The sequence below is a fragment of the Phyllostomus hastatus genome, unplaced genomic scaffold (genome assembly GCF_019186645.2).
Source record: "Phyllostomus hastatus isolate PE091 unplaced genomic scaffold, TTU_PhHast_1.1 phas_contig_58, whole genome shotgun sequence".
NCBI lineage: Eukaryota > Metazoa > Chordata > Mammalia > Chiroptera > Phyllostomidae > Phyllostomus > Phyllostomus hastatus.
Window position 1 is genome coordinate 37,958,840 of NW_025333916.1, and position 18,015 is coordinate 37,976,854.

The window sequence follows — 18,015 nt, forward strand, 5'->3', positions numbered from 1 at the left end:
AAAAGATCCAAAATTTACAGAAACACTTGGCCTTGAGAAGATGAACAAACATGAAAAGAATGGGAGAGAATCCAGTATTATTTCACTGTCTGGTTATATATGTAAGTTTCTTCACAACATGCATTAATTAATATTTTATAAAATTATTTAATTATGAACTAACTTTCTGATTTTATTTTTAATTCTAAACGAATGTTGTTGTTGTCGGTAAGTTAACCTGCAGGATCATAAGCAACAATACTTTGTTTATAAAACATATACAAGTAAAAGATTAAGAAAAATAATTTTGAAAACACTAATTTGAATTCAAAGATTCTGGAAGTATTTATATGTATTAATATAGCTCAAAGGTTTAACTTTTAAAAATTTTACATTAATTAAATATATTTGACAACATTATTTCACTTTTATCAAACACTTTCTTCAGCTTTCAACAAAGGGATAATCCACATCATTGGTTTGGCCTTGATTTCTAGCTCTTTGAGGAAGAAACTGGTTTTGAGAACATAAGGGGTAGATCTAGGCCAGGGTAAAGAGAAGGCAGAAGTCAGAGATAATTTCCCAAAATATAGTATTAAATGATTGTTTCATGATGTTTACTAAAATATATGTATTAAAAATTTTGGAGGACATTTTCTGAAACACCTAGATCTCAGCATTTTGTAAAAAGGATGACAGTATACTTTATGATCCAGACTAGAATACTTTTGACAGGAAAACAGGATACTATAACTATTCCAGGGTGATGAAAACCATAAAGCAGGACTTATTCTTAGACTTAATCTTCAGACAATCAACATTTAACCATTTCCCTGAGTTGGTGTATCAGTGATAATGCATTACTATGCAATACATTAAATTTTTATATAATGAGGTGCATCTTCTTTGTGTGGTAGTTACATAGACTTTATGGTTCATGTGATAGATGTTCCTGTGACTGGGTTTATACAAGTCTGCCCCTTTTCATTCATACTTTTCTGGGTGGGTATGTGATGCTTCCTGCCAAGGAAACATCATTTTCTGGGGCAAGGGAATCTGGGAAAGGTTTTTTCATAAAACAATGAAAGCCCAGTAGAAAGGGTTTCTCTCAATTGGATGCATATGATACCTGAAACCACATAGCTATTTTGCATCATCCAAGGAGCTAGTCCAAGTACCCTGCTGAGGATGGCAGATTGGAAATTGAAAGGACATTTATGTAATGCTAACATTATTCAAATACTGTCTGACATCCTGTAGATTTTTGTGGCTAGACGGTATGATGGCTCTTTTTAGGGTAGAAATATTCTGTGAAAACAATTTACCAAAGAGAGATAATATTAAAGTACATGAGTTTAATTATGTCTGATCAATCTATCATTATATTAGTATGATCACATTAGTGTGGTCAGTGGTACCGCCAAAGAGGAAAAATATACAGCTCAGATTCTGTAAGGGGGTACAGTCATTGACATTTGCTTGGTCTGCCCAGTTCAGCAATGCCCCTGATCAAGGGAGCTGTAAAAGTACTGTGCCAAGTATTTGTGGTGAAAAGAAGCAAACAAAAACAGCCCCTGGTGGCTGGAACTGATCTGAAGTTCACAATTAGACTTCTGTGTTATTGTAAGCTAGTCTGCAAGTTTAGACATTGTGTTCTGCCTTTGAACATAAACAGTCTTAGAAAATATCAGGCAAGGTTACAGTGCAACACAGAGTACCCAACATTCCTTGCACTCTTTGCCAATTATAGATTTATCCTTCCAATAGACTATCCTTTCCACAGATAGGATTTATTGAGATACCCAATTATAGAGTCCCCCCAACTTTGTGCCACCATCTTATCTAGTGCAAACCTCACCTCTTTGGATTCTCCATCAAATCACCCAACCAAACCCAAATCCTCTAATGGGCTCTTTAATATCCTCTTATGGAGATAGCCCACAGTTCTCTATGATGTGCATTCTCCCTCATTACAAGGAGTAATAAACTGAACCTGTTTAAAAGCAGATGTGTTCCTAGTGGAATTTAGCTAAAGAGCATTGGTAGTGAATGTATACTGTCTATTAAATCTTCACAGCAATTCTGCGAATAATCGTCATTATTGACACTCTCCAGATGAGGAATCTTAAGCTCAGAAAGCTTACATGTCTTGCCCAGGTTCACATGGGTATTGAATGACAAAGCCCACGTCAGAGTTAGGTCTGTTGTGCTCCTAGCCCTATGGTCTTTAAAATACAAGTTTTAAAAATCATTATAATATTATATGCATGAAAAATACTAAGTGAATAAATGACTAACATAATACTAACACTTAGTGAAAAATACTAACATATATGTTAACATAATAAATGAACATCCACGAAGTCAATTTAGAACAGTCAGGACTGTGAGATCTGTCCTTGTGTCTATCTTATCACATCCCCCTCCTTCATCTCCTTCATCACTAGAGGAAACCAGGAAGTTTTGTATTACGTTTACCATTACCTTTCCTCTTTTTATTCTTTTTTAGTTTTGAAGGCATTTCAAATTTACAGAAAAATTGCAAGTACAATCCAAAGAAATGTTTCCCAAACTATTTGAAAAGGTCACCAACTTGATGCCACATCATCCCCAGAGCTTCAGTAGGTATTTCGTACCAACAAGAACATTCTGTCTAACTGCAGTGAGACCGTCAAAATCATGAACTTAAAGTTGATGCATTTCTACCTTCTAGTTCTCGATCTCCACTCAATCTGTATAAATTGTTCCAATAACACCGTTTATAGTAAAAGGGATTAGTTCAGAAACATATGTTGTGTTTAGTTGTCATGTCTGTTAGTCTTTTTCACTCTGGAATAGTTGCACAATCTTTCTTTGACTGGCATGATGACCTTTTGAAGACTTGAGACCAGTGATTTTGTAGAGCTTCCTCAATTTCAGTCTGTCTGGTATTTTCTCAAGATTAAGTCCAAGCCATCTATTTTTGAAAGGAATGTCACAAAATGATTACTGTATTCTCACTGCATGCTCTCAGGTAGTGAGTGATTTTCAGCTTGTTCGATGATATCTATTTTGATCACTTGATTAAGGTGGTGATTAAGTGATCAGGTTTCTCCACTCTAAAGTCACTCTGTTTTCTTTTTAATGAATACGTAATTTAAGGAGAAGTTCTTTGAAACTGTGCTATATCACAGTCCTCATGAAAATTTAACTATTTGCCACATATGGATATGGACTTACACTGATTTAATTTATTAGGTTATAATCCACTGCTATCATTATTTATTTTGATGCTCACATTATCCCAGATTTGGCCAGTGGGAAAACATCCATGCGGGCTTCATTATCTTTGTGAGATGTCACCAGTATTCTGTCATCCCTTCTTTGCTTTTTGGCCCAAGATATTCCAAACTCGTCTCATGCAGCCTCCCTACTTCTGCTCAGGTACTGACCATTTTTCCAGGGATCCCTGGTTCCTTTTGGTGGATAATGATATTCTAAACCAGTATCTGGGTTCTAGGTGTGCTCATAGCTATTGGGATGTCAACCCCCGAGGTGAACAGACATAGGGACACTCAGATTTTGATACACCAAACCTGTCTATGCCCACTCCCCACTTCGGTCCTAGCATCCATGCTAGTTGAGAGTGCACATGAAAACTCTCCTAGTTTTGCTCAATCTTTGACACTTCTCATTGTCCTGACTCTTTTCTTATATGGACATCTATCCTCCTACCTGAGGCTTTGATGCACCAAGCCAAGCTTGTTCTCTCATAGACATTCCAACACTCTCCTCACCGTCCTTGGGCTCCATTGTTCCGCAGCAGGTTTGGATGCTCTACCAGAATGAACTTCACATGGGATTCCTTGCAAATTCATGTTCTTCTCCACAAGATTCTCCTATACTGTTCCCTGTAATAGCTATTTAATTCATTTTTACTGCTGTATCAGTATGTATTCCAAGATGTAAATGCATCCAAAATTAAGCATCTTTTCAATGTTATAATAGGCAAAACTTATTTTTACTTTTTCAAGGGTATCTTGGCTATTCCTGGGTATTTTTTCTTCCATATATAACTTACCTCATCAAGTTTATTAAAAACACTTGGTGGATTTTGACTGGTATTGTATTAAATAGATGAAGCAATTTTTGAGAAGCTGAAATCTTTATCATTTTATAGCTTTCTGTCATTCACCAGGTTGTAGCTGTCAATTTATATATCTTTACTATATTTTAAGGGTTTTATATTTTTATATAGGTTTTTCACATCTTTTGTTAATTTTACTCTTAGATATGTGCTCCATTGTTTTCTAGATTGTTTCTTTTGAAAAGTTACATATTCTAAATCATAATTAATGGTGTATATTGTATATTATTCATTTCTTGCTTATCAGTATTCATGTATACTGTATTTCTTTATTTTATTTTTTGTTTATAATTATACAGTGTTATACTGTGTATAGAGTTATACTGTGTATAACTCTAGTATGGCACTTAATGTAACTGGTGATAGTAGGCATGCATATTTCATTTTAAATACATTTCTAATATTACAAAATGATTGTATAAGAATGATAATATTGCCCTGGCTGGCGTAGCTCAGTGGATTGAGTGTGGGCTGTGAACCAGGCATCGCAGGTTCAATTCCCAGTCAGGGCACATGCCTAGGTTGCAGGCCATGGCCCCCAGCAACCACACATTGATGTTTCTCTCTCCCTTCCCTCTCTAAAAATAAATAAATAAAATCTTAAAGAAATGATAATATTAATATTGCTTGCTTGATAGATTTTAGACTTCTAAAATTATTTATTTTAACATATTATGAATATGTATGAATACTATATTTTTATCTGTTGAAATACTGTTTTTTATTTGACATTTATATATGATTCTAGTTACAAATTTTTATTCCAAGTTTAAAAAATTAGTTATTTTTTAGTTACCATGTTTTTTAATGCTGTACAGGAGGACTCAGTTTGGTAATTTTTATATTTAATATTTACATCATGATTCAAGAATGAGATTAACTTGTATTTTTTTCTTTCATACTGTTCTTGCCTAGTGTTAGCCTTATTGCTGAGTATAAGATCTAATTGGGGGAATATATCCTCTTATTTAAATTTTTAGGAGAGTGTGTATAAAATATGAATGATATATTCATTGAAGTTTTGGTAGAACTCACCTTAAAGTTAGCCTGGTATTTTTTATGGAAATACTTGGAATTACTGGTGTAATTTTTCTATGGTTATATATATATTCACGCTTTCTACTTATTTTTGAGTTAATGTTGGCATGTAACTGAGTGACAAAGAAAATTTTCTGTTTAAACTATAGTTTATAATTTACAGTCATAAATATGTTCATAGTTCATCGCTTCTTGGCCTTTTGGCTAAGATCAAGTGTAGTATCTGTTTTTATCAGTTTAATACGTTCATACTTTATATGTTATCTTTAAAATTTCTCTTCTATCAGTAAATATTATTCCTTTTGTATTAAATGTTCCATATTAATATTATTTATTTGGGCAGTTTTTTTTTTCTATTTAGTCTATAGTGGTTTGTTCATTTCTTTAGTCTCTTTTAAAGAAACTTATTTCGATCCTCTCTATTGTATGTTTGTCTCCTATTTCATTGCTCTTTGTTCTAATTTTCATTTGATACACCAGTCTTCTCAGGACAGAGTGAATTGTTATTAGTCTAGACCAATTTTAGTAATTCAACTACCTATGCCAAAGACTGATTTAGAAATGAACACAGGATCTAATTCTTACCTATGACATGATAGTTATCATTTACTGAGCATTTGCCATGTACCAGGTGCTGTGTTAAAACATTTCGTGGATTAACCCAATCTCCAAAGCAACTCTTAGAGACCAGTACTAATAATTTTATCCCATTTCCCTGAGTTATATAGCTGTAAATGGCAGGGATAGGACATAAACCTAAGCTACTTTCAGTGTCTGCACTAGTAGACTCTCTTTTGCTATATCCATTTCTTCATGCAACCAACACACGGAAATCCACAGAGACCCTGCTGGCTGCAGTATGTGCAGTGGGAATAGTAGGAAAATAAGAGCTTGTCTTCTTGAAGTTTACATTTTAGTCAGGGAGAAAAACATGTAACCAAGTAACCAAATTGTGTGTATGTGCATAGTATAAAAATGGATGAGAAAGAAAGTTGGGGTGTGGTGAGTTGGGGGTTTATTTTAAATAGCGTTATTAGGGAAGATTTTTCTGAGTAGATGCTATTTGAGCAAAAATTATAGTAAGAGAGTAAGCCATATCAAGATTTCAGAGATCATTTTAGAGATTCTCTATGTTGTACTGTTTGCTTCCTAGCTTCAGATGATATTTTAATTGCAGTGATTTTTGAATCTTTATTGCACAGACTGCAGGTTTATATTCTGTTTCTCTATCCTTTTTGATGCCCCTAGCTACTGCGTGCAATTTTCCTTAGGTGCACTGCCAGTCCCAGCCTTACCTGTGACTGCTGGGTCGGGGAATGCAAGCCTCTGTGGTGTTTGGCAAGCAGATTATCTTCCTCTCTCAGGCATGATTTGAACACGTTCTGCTCCTTTTTACTGAAAGTATAAAACTAATTCCAAAAAATAATGTACATTCACCCAAGTTTTACTTAAAGTTCCTGTTAAACAATTTTTTTGAATTACCTCTCCCAATTCTCGTAAGGACTCTGTGATTCTTCTACTATGAAAACCTAAGATGTAACTATATTTCCTCTCACTGTTAGACAGGACTTTGGTTACATAGTCATCATTAAAAGGTATCTCCCTTATATTGGCCTTTCTCTTTGTGTCCCATGCCTGTTCTCTGTGGATTTTAGGGGTAGCTGACACATCTGTTATCAATGTATTTTAGAAGGTGAAAGTAAAACCGAGACGTGCTCCAGAGACATTTAGGCTTGGAAGAATAGTATTTTGGTTAAATTACTACTTATATCCATCACTCATAGGGTACATGGACAGAAGATGTCTGCCCAGAAGTATTTGTAAATTAACGTTGCCAAACTTACAGGCAAGGAGAAGGTAGCAGGAAGGAGGACTGAGTAAGTGCAGCTTAAATGAGGCTTAGGAAGATGGCTTCTTTTCCAGGAAATCTGCCTTATGGTGCTGATGTGTTCCAGAGGATTAGACACAGGTACAAAATATCAGAGTTCTCTTTTCACGAGGATTACCATCTGCATGAATTTTTGTTCTGTATTTCCTAAAGAACATATCATTTTCTTAACTTTTAAAAATAATTTTGCCAGCCTCTGTCTCAGTTTTTTTTTTTTAATCACAGGGACTTTTTTGTTGTTCATTCTAAAACCAAAGAGGGGTAAGATCAAGGGTGGAGAGTAGGGATGGCTGGGGTTGGGGGAGTGGTGGGGGTAAAATGGAGACAGTTGTACTTGGACAACAAATAAATAAAAAAAACCTTAATGTTAAAAAATAAAAACATTTTCTTCAAATATTTCTTTTTTATCCCTGCTTGTATTTTGGGATTTTTTAAATCATCACCATTATTATCATCATGGTTTTTAAGTGTTCACATAATTAACATACAGGTGTTACACCTCATAAATATAGTATCTTCTCTTATCCAGTGTTTCAGGGTTGCCATGGTATTCTCTTTGCTGACTTTATGTAGATGTTTGAGTAAAGAATAAAGTTATTTGACATGAATACATATATTTATCCTTAGAACCTTTTTATCAATTACATACAAGACACTTGGTTCCACTTATTTGAACTAATCACCCTTGATAACTATTGGTAATGGTAAGCAATAACAGTATCGATTTTGATTAAGTTTAAGATTCTGATAACAGTAAAAGCCTTAACTCTGTTTTATGTAATGGTAAGATAGAACACCCAATCTGTGATCAAATGACCTGTATTTAAATCCTGGCTCAGGAATTCTCACACCTTCTGCAACATTGGACAAGAGGGGTTTTTGTTTGTTTGTTTGTTTTTGGTTTATTATTTTCCAGGGCTTGATTTTTTTGTTTGTGAAGTGAATCTCTAGCCATTATTCCAGCAACACTAACTCAATGGGCAGCTTTTCCCCAAGATTGTGCTGCCTCGCTCAATGATTCAATGGTCCTGCTCCAGTCACACCCGCCGCAATCTTCCAAAAATCACTTGAAGACATCTTTGCAGGATACATGAGAAACCAATAACACACTAGTCGTAGGGGAGCAGAACATCAAGGAGATTGTACACAGCACCCTATAAACCTTATGAATCTTGCACATGTAAACTTAGTACCTATTATCACAAACAAACAAGTAAATGAAAAGGAAAATTATAGATAGGATCTAAAGGTGGAGAAAAACCTCTATTTCACTCTATTCTACAGTTGACTCAAAACAACACTTCAATAAAGCTACAAGAGTAGGGAAATCATTAGAATTGTCTTTTCCTTTACTATTTTATGAGTAGGAAGAAGAGCTAATGAGTAACAAGGTAGCCAGAAGACAACTATGAAAGTTGAATAGTATGTATTGAGCCTCTCAGCACTGGCAGTTTACATTACATCAATATTTGGTCTATATTTTATAGACCTAAGGAGGCTGTTTCATAAAATCTTTATTCCCTCTGATGGTCCCATGGCCCCTGAGCATTAAGAAGTTACTGCCTGCCAGACATTCCTATACCCACTGTTGCTTAGACACTTTAAAACATCTGTTTATTTTTTATAATGATTTAAGATTCTAGTTCTTGGGAAACATAATCCAATTCAACACTAACTTTTTTGATTGCTTTGAGTGAATAGACACATTTTTAAGTATTTTGTACATTTTTGACAAATAGTCATGAATTTTTTTTTCGAAGTATTTTGGAGGAAAGTGGTGTTTGAACACCTGTTCAGCAGAATGAACAGATTGTGCTACGGAGAGAATAGTATCTATTCTGGTCCATCCTTATTCTGGCACACAGGCACGGAAATGTTTTGTTTCCTTAAGGCTAATTAATTTGTACTGATACTCAGAGCAGTGAGTATATAAGACTCGTCTTTTAAAGAGTACTTTAATTCTGGAAAAAATATCCTTTGCTATATACTATTAAACATGTTTATGTAAATATAAACAGTACAAAAGCTATAATACATGAATCATATTCCATGAAAATTTCTTAATTCCCTACACTAAGATTTGAAATTAAAATAAGAAACCTCATTATGACAAATAAATTGAACCCCTGGTTTCCACTCAGACCATCTGCAACCTTGAGATCCCCACCGATTTCTGAAAATGCCCTTTAGCCCACACGTTGGAGGAGAAGAATATTGGCATTTAGTTCAGGCCCAGACAAGACAGAGAAAACTGGAGATTTGGCTTTTGAAGAGTAAATGATCATGGGTTTAGACTTTAGATATGATTTTAAAGAGAATGATTTAACAATGGGTTTTTAGCAAGAAAAGCTTAACGAGTGCTCACTCTTCTTTTTGACCTTGGCTAATACCCCTACCCAGCTGGGGACTCTCATTTTAATGAGGCGATATTGTATTTCTGAGCAGCAGGTTCTGCTTTAAAACAGTTCTGTTCTCTTCTGAAAGCCTAAAGCTGCTTTCATGCAAGTATTATAGATTAAGAAATTATTTCTTCAAATGAAGAAAAAAATTCCATAAGGGGCTTAACATTGAGCAAGTTTAATTTTAAAAGAAAAAGTAATCTTCTTGGATGTTTTGACTTTTAAGGTATTTCCATTAACAGTAACCATTTTCTGTGCTTTCAGTTACCATCTTATTTTTCTGAATCTGTAATTTGCATTTCATAAAGATAACAGACAAAGGGCAATTTCGGCCTTCTGAATAATTAATTATAACTTTTTAGCAGTGCGTTTCAAAAGGCCAGAAGGGAATAAGTATTCACAATAAAAGCTGAAGAGTAGGGATGTGACTTACTAAGATCTCTAGTTATTCAGACACATTTACAGAGGAATGGTTTAATGGTTCTTTTAAATGCTTTTTATAGTATGATATTTCATTGGTCAAATATTAATGGTTGACTCAACAAATGGCCCCAAGAAAAATGGTATGTGTCTGTTCAAGTTCTATTCTATTTCTACTTTCATGACAGTCATTTTCAGACTCTGGAAACAAATAAATTATACGCTATTTGTGTCTGAATCTTCCACAAGTGCAAATGGTACATGTTAAATATATTACATGTATCATTCATATGTGGGATATAAAACTGAAAGCAACAAACAAATAAACAAATAAGACAAATAAAAACTTATAAATAACAGTACAGTGGCTACCAAGGAGAAAGAGAGTAAGGGAATAGCAAAGGGTAAAAGGGGTCAAATACATGGTGACAGAATGAGATTTGACTTTGGGTGGCGTATGCACAATGCAATATACACTTCTTATATTATAGAATTGTACAACTAAAACCTACATAATTATATTAAGCTGTGTCACCCATACATTTAATAAAACAATTTAAAAAGACAATTAATTCCAATATAATTTTTGTAGATCTTTAAAATGCCTTTGTTGAACTGCTGTCCCTACCACTCATTCAGTGTAAGAGCAGTACAAATTAAAATTAGGGGCTTGATTCTCCTATTGAAAATAAAAAAGGTAGACATTTCCTCCTCTTTTCTTAGAGAATTTACTTAAGGAAACATGCAACTGTAATTTCTTTGTCTTTTTGGAATGTATGTACATCTTTGTAAGCTCTTTCAAGGACATGGGTGCCATCTCTGAAATGCAATCTCATAGGGAGATGTGTCCCTGTGTCCCAGTCTCAGTGCAAGCATAGGAACCCAACTTTGATGCGTACGTGGTTCCAAGTTGCAAAACTGCTTTCTATCATGAGATACGAGGGGTTTGTTTTTCCTTGGATAAAGTCATTTAACTAACACAGATGATCAGCCGTGTTACCAAATGTGTTTAGGATGAACTCTCTGTTCATCAACTTGAGGACTAGTTATTGTTGCTCTTGACAACATGCATGCAATACCTTGTTTCTGCTTGCTTATACAAAAGAGTGAGATTTCCTTCCTTTTTTCTTTGCAATTTCTTAGCAGACTTTCTGTGATGTGCACCACATTCTGGTTTAATGCTAATCCAATAATAAAACTGTTTTTTTTCTTTCTTTACTACTTTTATGAAGAGGTTTTCTGAGTTGGGAGAAGATTTTGTTTTTAATTATATTTCTGCAACATCAATAATAATACTCCTCCTCTAATCTCCTCTTACCCTTCACATAAAATCCATATAATCCCTACAGAAATACCCTACAGAAATACCCTGCAGCAAACCTGGGGAGTTAGGGAGGCAGGTGTTCAGGTATTGGGTCCCTAAACACTGTAGTGGTAACTTTAATTAGACTGCATGCCCATATGATGGTGAGGAAGATAGTGCCAATAAGTAAAAATGTGCATCCCACAGTAAAACATGTGCACACATTTTATGACTTAACCTGGAGATTTACTGAACATCAATGATGGAATCTGTTTCTTCCTTCCATTTCTGGGACATTGGAAGGGAACATATCATAGCTACCCAGTGCCACTAAGAATGAGTTAAATACATATGAGTTTTATATACCTGTTTTTTCTTCAATTCATTGACCTTTTTCTTCCATATAAAATAATGTTCCCACCTCTTCCAAATAATTATAATAAAAGACAAAACAGAAAAGCCGAAATGCATTATCTTCCCAACAGTTATTTTGGCAAAGTTGCTCATTTCAATATCTAATTCTTATGACATCCCAACAAAAGTATTCTGTATGCATCGTAATGATAAAAGGTATTCCTGATCCTTAATTGCAAATGACTATGTTCCCTGCCAATAACCTAGGTATGTAGGATATGCACAGACAGAGCCTTGTCTCATGAAGAACAGAAGGGAGAAAATCTTACAAGAGGTCATTATTTCAGGAAGTGTTGGAAGAACAAGCACAGACATTAAATACAGTTAACAACTATTTCCCTTTATTCAGTACATAGATTTTTCTTTCTGTTCCTTTGCACAGAAGTCAAGAGCCTTGATAGTTCCTCTTTTGGATTCAATTTCAAAGAACTTGTGTCTGCTTTTAAACATTTTTAAGTCAGGCTTAATTATTAAAGCAGACGCTGACCTTTCTGTGAGACTGTCAGATGGAAACTACTTAAAGAAATCTACTCACCCCATGGTGAGCTTAGTTCCTCCAGAAATGAACATTTCTGGAGCAGTGTCTGGCACTAGCCACTAATGTACACTGTGAAAATACTAAATTACAGCCTGTATATTTTTCTTAGGTTCAACTTTCACATATCATCAATTCACAGATGAGGGTTGTTCTGAAATGAGTGGTCAGGCAGGAACATTTACGGCGAAATACTTTATTCAGAGAATCTTATTACTTATCACTTGGCTTTTAAAATACCACAATCGTAATAAATCCTAGGGTACACACTTCTAGAAGAATAAGCTGTTTGGAAATTTCCTACCTTCACAAAGCCATCTGGTTCTGATTTTCCCATAGAAGTTGAATAGAAAAAGAAGTCTGAATAGCAAATCTGAGCAACTCTGCTTACTCAAACATTTGAGAGATGTTATCAAAAGCTTCAGTCTCAAAAACAATAGAAAAAGGTTATATACCATTCCAGCTCAAAAATAACTTCTCAACATTGTTTTATATAAAGCTATCCTTACCTTAAGGCCTGGTTTAGTGTTGTGATATCGTTTTGGAATAAATTTATCAGAGATCATTTCTGAAAAAATAATGACATTTAATTTAAACCTTATAACTACAAATTCAAAATTCCTTTTCTTGTCAGGGTCTTGACTATGTTTTATTCTCATAAAGAGATAAAGGGATAAGCTTCTGATACATCTGTCTCTAGTCCTTCCAAGGTCAGACCTAGAGTGGTTGAGACCTATTACCTTACACTTGAAGAGCAGCATGTCCTTTGATCAACAGCCACTAATGTACACTGTGAATTAATTTTTCCATTTATAAGTAACTAGGAACTTGGGCCCCATGTTTTGTACTAGTCCAGGAGGGTGGGAACAATGAGATGGCATATGGATCTTTGACCTTGAAGGTCAGGTGAAGGCCAGAGGAGCAGAGTGCTGTGGGAGCCCAGGGGAAGGATGCAGAGGGAGTGCACAAGGTTAGGGAGGACAAGACAGGCCGTAAGACAGATGCAGGACACTTATCAGGCAAAGGGGAGCAGAGGTGGAAAGGCAGGGAGCAAAGCATTCCACAGAGAGAAATTTGGCACACTCAGTAGTCAGCAAGGAGGTCTACTCTGGTGAAACTGGCTATATAAGGGCTTTGGCAGGTGAGGATGGAGGATTAGGCAAAGGCCAGACAGGAACAGCATCATGTGACATTCCAACGCTCTATTCCCAGAGGATTCAGCTTCATTTAACTGTAGAAACACATCTTGTTCACAACTGATAATGAATAGTGATATTATTTTTGAAATTTCTATTATTTTAAAGACACTATGTGTGTATAATATATACACATGTAATTTTAATCCTCACAACTAAAATTAATGCAGAATTCACATATGTGCTCTTGCATTGTGTACTGATATATTCCAAACACTAAATTGACGCAATTATTTTTTTTTCTTTTTGTATAAACCTGTTGTAGGAAACTTGCTCTTTGTGTACTTAAGAGAGAAAACATAACTCTTTTTTTCCTTTTGCTTTTTTAAAAAAGCATTTCCTAAACTGAGTCATAATCAGGCAATGTCATGCTCATTTCATCTGAGGGCTTCTGACCCTTCCCAGCTCCACTTTATCACACTGCTGCTCTTTCTTTAACGGCATCAAACCAGGCTTATGGAAAAGGATGCAGAGCAGATCTCTGAGTCCGACTTGCACTTTCCTGGCTGTACCAGGGCTTTATTTGATGGTTGGCCCCAGGTAGGTGTGAGACCAGGAAGTCATGCCCAGCCATGGCTGCCCACTGAAATCAGCTGGTGGGGGAGGGGGGTTAACATAGTATCTAAAACATGTGAGAACAAGGAAAATAGTGTTTTACTTATTTTTTAATATTTTTTTATCCTCACTCAAGACATTTTTTTCATTGCTTTTTAGAGAGAGAGGGAGGGAGAGAGGAAGGGAGAGAAACATCAATGTGAGAAAGAAGCAGCAACTGGTTGCCTGCCTCCTGTACACGCCCTGACCACGCATAGAACCCACAACATGTGCCCTCACCAGGAATCAAACCTGCAACCTTTGGGTTACAGACAAGCTCCAATCAACTAAGCAACACTGGCCAGGGCATGTTTGCTTTTTTAAGAATGATGTTCTAAGAATATAAATATTGCAATGTTAAGAGACCAATTAGCTATACTATTTTTTATTATTTTGGTCTATAAAATCAACTCTATTTTAGAAAAAATTGACAAATGCAGTCCTTGAAATATGATTTATTTACTCCAAGACCTGAAAGAAACTTTTAAAACCCTAGAGGCTAATAGCTCATGTACTGACCTATGGGGTATCAGGTCAGTGGACTTCAAAGTAAATCCACATTTGGGCCAAACAAGATTGATCTATCTCAATGCCTTGTTTATAAATTTTTTTATTTCTTGTCATTAGATTACCTTTTAATAAGATGGCCTGAAGGAAGCACAGAGATTTGTGAATAATTTTTTTAAAAATGCTGTTCTCTCCAAAGCTTTATTATCATTACTTATTTCTAATTATTTAAAATAAGATCATCTTGATCATGCCAACTCTGAGTAAATTCATTAATTTATATCAAGAACAAAGGAAATCCAAAGGAGAAAATAGCTACTACTGAACATGTTAATAAACAACCAACCACTGATAAATTTGTGTTGGTTTTATTAAAATGAGACTTTACCTGAATAACTATTTGAAATCAAGTGGAAGAATGAGTTTGATTGAGACTTTGGAAATTAAATTATAATAGTAGTTTATTGTTCTGTAAATGCTCTCCATTTCTCTTGGAAGTAATAATGGTACAGAAGGACCCAGTCAATGACAACCCTTACTGCTTTGGTGCAATTTCCTACCAGAGTTTGGAGGGCCTGTTCAGATTCAAGTGCTGAAGCAATTTTAATGTTCTTCAACTGGGACTATAGCAATTAGGATACAAAAGCAAGGAACACTCAACCCAATGAACAGTAGCTTAAACCTAAGGACACATTGTTACTTCAACCCAAGCCAAGGGCATGTGGTCCGTGAGACTTTAATTTTTCCACAGTGACAGGGCTGGGGCTGGTGGTCAGTCCTTGGTCTCTTCCCCCTCAAGTTCCAGAATGGCTGCCACAATTCTAGGCATCACTTTTCTGGTGATCACCTGTGCAGCAGAAAGCAGCAAGGTCAGGCAGGTAGAGATTCTCCTAGTGATTAGACTCTGTCTGTTCCAGAAGCCCCCACCTAGCTTCCCTACAGTTCCCATTAGAAGGGCTGGGCCTGGAGGGCACTCCAACAACTGAGGATGAAATGTGAGCTTTCTGGCCACTGCAGTTGGAGTCCCATCAGCCAGGCAGGAGGGAGTGGGAAGGTCTGGTGGCAGTCATTCCTACAATGGGTGTTACTGAGCCTTCTGGAAAAAAGTACATTCTGGAGAAAGTCGAGACACACAACCGTAGTGTGACTGGCAACAGTACTGAATTACATGAACTGTTAAATCAAACAAACCTAGTAATTCTATCTTTCTGCAACTGTTCTGCCTCTACAAGTCTCTCTTTTCCTGTCTGTACCTCCTCATGCATCACCCTCAGAGTAGAAAAATCTTTTTTTCCTGCATGTTTGATTTTTGTTGTTCTCCAATACTTCCTGGTTTCTTCCAATGCTTGTGTAAGAAACTTCTATGCTATATGTATGAGGTCTCAGATCTTGGGGACTTCATATCTATCTACCTACGTGGGCCAGAATACCCAGGGAAGGCTGCTGAAGGCAGAACCCCAGGTGTGCAAAGTCTGGTGGTGACTGGTTGCTCAGCCCTGACTTTGGGCAACAGATTAGGTGCATCACTGGGGAGGAGAGAACTTCCAAATTTCACCTTAAAGGTACATGCCACATTTGTTAGTCAGAGTTACTCTGTTTCGTGGAAGTGAAGGTTCCAATCTCCCATTTCAAAGGCTGAGGCACAGTTCATATCTTCAACAGACCCCCTTGTTATTTTGAATAGCAGTGCTTTACTATTCTGAACAGTTTTCCTCTGTGTGGCCACTTTTATTTCCTTGTGCAGCAGTTACTTGTACACTTTACTGATGATTTTGGATGAGGACATGATTGTCACAATCCTTTCTGTGCCTGAGCACCTGGTCACCACAGCCAGTGTTCCAGAGCTCTTTGGGAAGGATTAATAAGGACAGCTTTGCCAGGACTCTGTTGTGCTTTGATTTATTTCCTTATAGCTTGTTTATTCCCTGAATGTGCCACTCCTTGGCAAAGTGTGCATATGAGTGTGTCTGTGGCCACTGTAACAAATTACCAAAAACAATGGTTTAAAACAACACATGTTTGTTCTCATACAGTGCTGGAGGCCAGCAGTCTGAGACGATTTTCACTGAGTGAAAGCCAGTGTGTCAGCAGGGCTGGTTCCTGCCAGAGGCCCAAGGGGAACATCATGTTCTTGACTTTCCTAGCTTCTGGTGGTTCCCTGCATTCTACATTTCATGACCTCTTCACATCACTCCAGCCTCTTGCTTCCACCATCAAATCTCCTTGGTCCTCTTACAAGGAGCCTTGTGATGATTACCTTGGGCCCACATGGATAATCCAAACTAATCCCTATATCTCAAGATTCTTAATTCAACCACACCTGCAAAGCTCCTTTTAACACTCATAAGTTAACATTCACAAGGTCAGAGGTTAGGACCTAGATGTCTTTGTGCACATTATTCAGCCACCCACAGAGGAACAACGGACGTGTAATGGAGGAGATAGGGGTCTGGGATCCAGGAAAAAGCAAACAGAAACACAAAGACAAGTTCCTAGAAACTGCCACACACACTTCCACTTATACTCCACTTATATTCCTTTAACAAGAGCTTCACATCATGGCCACAGCATCCCCAGAAAGCAACTGTGAGTGCTACTATTGTCAGCAGTTTACAGATGATAAAACTCAGGCCCAAAGAGGTTAAAGTAAATTGCCCAAGATCAAAGAGCCCACTTCACATTGATTTAACATGAGTGACTTCTCCCCTGACGAGTCTTCAGTGCTTGGATCATAAATCTACTTGTCTTGCTGTTCTGCAAATTATCTGATTTCACATCACTGGACTGAGCAGAGAACCTGTTATTTATTTTGTAATCCTATTGCTTAGCCCCATGTCATGGGCATATATACCATAGAATATAGTCTTTCTGGTGTTGGTGTCAAGAAGACAACTTTTTCTCTCTGAAACAATGGCTTCCCAGCTACTTCACATCAAGCAAGGCAGACATCGAGTCTGGGGGTGATTGCAGCCATGTTGCTCCATGAGGCTTGGATCCAAATCCTCATGACACAGGGCATCACGCCTGAAGGAAGTTGAAGACCTTATAGAACAGAGCAGCTCTCCCAGCCCAGTATCACCTGCTTTGGGGCATTTATATGGGAAAAAAATAGCTGTCTTTTAAAAATCATTCATTTAATTTGAGCTCTCTCTTCCTGGCATAGGAGTCTGATCCTAACTGTTGTGGAGCGTGGGGTGAAGTGAGTAAGTTGGTGATGAAAGGATCTGGGACTAAACTGTGAAGGTGTTTTGTGTTCACCTAGATGGGGTTTGATTTTAATGAACTGCCAGTAATAATTTCAGAATTGGCTTGCAATCAGAGCTTGATTAGATTTTTAGGGAAGATAACTTTGGGGCACTTTAAAAGAGGGAGAGCACGCTCGGCATCAGACTGAGGAGGCAGCGGGTGCACTGGTAGCATGCGGAAGAGATGGTGAAGGCTGAGCCCCCACACCGTTCATGAGGAGAGAAGACACAATCCAGAATCAGTCATTTCTGAGGTAGAAACACGAGACTGGAGAAGCATTAAATGAGAGAGGTAAAGGAGAATGAGGAGTCAACTTTGAAGTCAATGCTCAATGTCGAGGCCACTGGGAAATAGCTGCCCAGGGGTTGGC

The 18,015-nt window shown here is 36.8% G+C and overlaps 1 pseudogene; it reads left to right on the top strand.

Moving 5' to 3' along the window:
- The first annotated feature begins 5,327 nt into the window (after positions 1–5,327).
- LOC123825053 lies at positions 5,328–5,420 on the top strand (annotated as a pseudogene).
- The last annotated feature ends 12,595 nt before the right edge of the window (positions 5,421–18,015 follow it).